General features: G+C 44.2%; 1 pseudogene; it reads right to left on the reverse strand.

Annotated features, from left to right (window-relative positions):
• Positions 1-1101: 1101 nt before the first annotated feature.
• Positions 1102-1711, reverse strand: LOC146860477 (uncharacterized; annotated as a pseudogene).
• Positions 1712-3849: the final 2138 nt, after the last annotated feature.

A 3849-nucleotide genomic window follows, 5' to 3' on the forward strand; every position in this document is an offset into this window, starting at 1 on the left:
GCTTTAAAGGCACTGGTGATGCTAATATCACTTTTATCGCTTGGCACTTCTGCAAAGGCGTACTTGGACAATACATCTATTACCGTTAATATATATTGAGCTCCATTATTATGTTTGGCTAGATCTTGAAGACTGATTATGTCTGCCTGCCAATGATAATCGAACTGATCATTAGCAATGGTTAAGCCTGGCTGGCTTGTAGAGTAAATAGACCTCTTCCCCAGATAACCAGCTCTTGAACTGCGCGCTGTTTCCTGGCTCATTTTCAACTAGAGCCCTTCTAAACAGAGCTTTGGCACTTCCGAAGCTTCCGACCCCAATTGTATCATAATAGAGCTTCCTTAAACCGACCCCCGACATGTTATCATCCCCTGCATCCCATGAAATGAAAGACAATAGTCTTGTGTAAGGACATTTTATTAAAAATAAAAAATGTTAGCAACATGTAAACAGGGAATACTTTATAATTTCATGGTACATGTCTTGTCGTTGTTGGACAAATTGCTGACTTTTCACTATGTATACATAATATGACATATGCTACATACATTATTATGGACCCGGCAGATAATTTGCCACAGCGTCACAAATTTTGATATTTTTATAGCTATAAACTCAATGGCTGTAGACAGGACTTTCCGCTCACCCCTCCTGTAACTTTGTACACTCAGGATACTGACGGCATTCAAAAGATCGTACATTTCTCTGTTGTACGATACAATTTCTGAAATAATCTTCGGTCAGAAGCTCCAAGCCGATATGTAAGTTGGTTGTCGGTGATAGTATTAACTTCCCCATACTGCATTTGTACGTGCCTCAATATTCATCCGTTGTAGGAAGTCACGCATTGATACTCCAGTTGGTGATGCAGATAAGACTGTCACACTGCATCGCCATGGGTAGCTCACCAACCTTCAGATAGCGCAGAGTTACAGATTGTAATTCAGCTATTCTTTCTTTAAGCAACACATATACCAATTTGGCAACACATAGGTAGCCTGGACGTAACTCAGAAGCATCTTGCACACTGACATTCTGATGCTTGTCCTAAAAGTGAGTCAGTATGTAACAATGACACAGTACCGGGGGACTCGTCATTTTTCAAAACAGTTTTCGAGGGACTAAAGAGCAGACTCATCTATTTTTAAAATAAATATTGTACATACTTCTTTCTATAGTCCTTTCTGCCATCCTTCTAACAAAATACGTACACAAACCTTGCATACGCCAGAGTTTTGAGATTTGGCTCACTCGAGAATCTGATCTCTTTGAGTATGGTCGCCAAGACCTTAATCATATCAGGGAGGAAATTTTTCTTTTCTTTGGGCAAACCATACACAAACCATAACAGTTTATACACTTTTTGTGGATCTAGCAAGCTACATATATGGTGGATTGTTCTTGAAGTGTACAAGTCGTATAGACTCTTGTGAGCCTCCTGCTGCAGATCATTAATTTTATGGTCGTAACTGAGGTTATAATAGTCACGTTTGACACATGCGTTCAAAACAATCACAGCAAAACCTTAAACAGGCCAAATGGCGTTGTAGGGTACACCTGGAGCTTCCTTTTCATAATCTGCAATATTATAGGTACAGACACATTTCTTACGTGTCTCTTTGTTTTGGATTGTGGAACTTTCAGTCTTTTTTTAATTGCATAAGCAGTAAAAAGTTATGGCGTTAACCTTTAGCGGCGTCCCCTCTACCATGGCTCTTTTTGCTGATGCTTTCTATGGTTCAAAAAAGAAAGACAGACTATTAGTTACAAATAAAATATACCTGTATATACTCTATGAGTAAGTGTCTATAACAATTTTTTCTAACTTTGTCATTTTCGTGGAACTAGGCGGCGGCTCTGATATCTTGAGAGTCGTTGAGGTTCATTGAGGCATAATCGGCATCGGATTTTGCAAGCGGCTGTTGCACGACAATAGCCTCAGGAGCCTCTTCCTCCAAAAACCCCATATCTTCAGAGACCCGTGAGTTGGGAGCTGTTATAGATTCTTCACCATCTTCCATGTCGATTAAATTGTTTCCATCATTTGCTTCATTACTCAAGGCTTTGTTGCCACTGCTGGAGCCCTTAATAGGGGATATCACTTGCAGCAAATCCTTGGGGCTGAGCGTTTTCAACTGCCGGCAGAGTCCCTCGTCAAAACCGGTGAAGTTGTGACCACCCTCTTTAAGGTCGCTCTGCCGTGCATTCTGCTCCATTACTGCTGGTGTCAGGCTACGATAATATCTATTGATCGTGTTCAAACCACCATCAGAGGGCGTCTTTTTGATGAGGTGGCTGTATCTCTTCATAATGACCGAGCGATCTCTTTCTGGAGGGATGCTCCTGGGTTACGCATAGGCTGTTCAGGGGCTCCTTATATGTATTCAAAGAATCAAAAAGGGGCATATTCCTCTAGCCATAACCACATAGTAGAATCATGAGCACACGGCAAGCACGTGACCAGGGTGATGTCACAACACACATGCCCAATGTGGTCACTTGCTCCTCTCCCTCCCAGAAGTGACGTCACTTCAGGGGATGGCGCCAGGTGCCCAGTGGCCCCCGTAACGAAAGCCCCGTCATTGTTCTCCTGCGCTCACTACCCCCTCTCAAAGAAGCGCCAAGCTCATGCACTTCAGGCCTGGGCTGACAACAAATCACATTATTCAGCAGCACTTTCATGCATTACATGTGCACGCCTGCCAGGGGTTGGAGAGCTGCAATACAAGAGTGTCCCCCAACTGCTTGAGAGCGTGGGCTCCCTTGTCCCCGAACGACCCGTTCCTCTCATCGAGGAGACGTGACTGCTTCGTAGGCGCAAGGCAATCTTCAGGGCCTCAGTCCAACTTGTGCGTAGGTGGCACGCGCGGAATTACTGCCGTAATACCCGGGGATCAATAGCTGCCAGGGCTGTAAGTGCGCTGAGTCCTGCCGGTGCTCCGTACTGGCAGTTCTTAAAAGCAGGTGCCGAAACGGGTCCCTATCGGGCTCTCCGTTTTTACCTTCAGGGCAGGAAAAAAAAAGCTTAACTCTGTGATAGTACCATCCATACCTGCTTTTGATGTAACTTCTAAATTCTAAAGTTTTTCAGTTTTATATAGCGCAAACTTGGAGCGCTTTACATGAGCACCAGTTACAAAACACAAGAACATATTCATGTTTTGAATCACAGGATGTTGGGCCGACTGCGCCTGCTTTCTTAGCTCAAAAGTCAGCAGCTCTACCTTATGCCAAAACCTTGTGCACAAGAACAGAAGCATTTTCAATATTATATACAATGAAGTGATAGTTGTTGCTTATGTATCTTATGCAATTTACAACCATTGACAAAGCCAATAGTCCTGGCTTGTTGTAGGTGTAATGTTACTTGTTGTGTTAAATAGCTGGATAAATGGACAGAAGCAGCAAGATACCAGTGGGGAGGCACACTGTGCTAAGTACAGATTTTTAGATTAAGTGTTTTAGGTCATCCCCTTAATTACATCAGCTACGCCCCTATGAGAGACCCCCCGTTTTTTCATCCCAATTAGAGCCCTGATAGCTGCTGACATCAATTCATCTCAGAGCAATTTGCCTGCAGGATTAGTGAGAGCTAGCTGGCCTGGCCCGGGCTCCAGCGGTTGTACAAGGAGACAAACAAGTTCATAACTACCATTATTAGAGGCGCAGGGCCGGCCGGCCAGCAGGGCCTCAAGCAGGCTCTAAAGGGCAGGGGGCGGGTGAGGGACACCGGAACTTTGATGAATGGGCCCTCATCTGGGTTTATTCAGGAGTGATTGTGCCCATGGTTAAGCCGTCAAACTCTTTTAACACGAGAGTTGCACTTTCCTTCTGCGTCACCATCCAGGT

This window comes from Triturus cristatus, chromosome 3_1, assembly GCF_964204655.1.
Source record: "Triturus cristatus chromosome 3_1, aTriCri1.1, whole genome shotgun sequence".
Classification (NCBI taxonomy): Eukaryota; Metazoa; Chordata; class Amphibia; order Caudata; family Salamandridae; genus Triturus; species Triturus cristatus.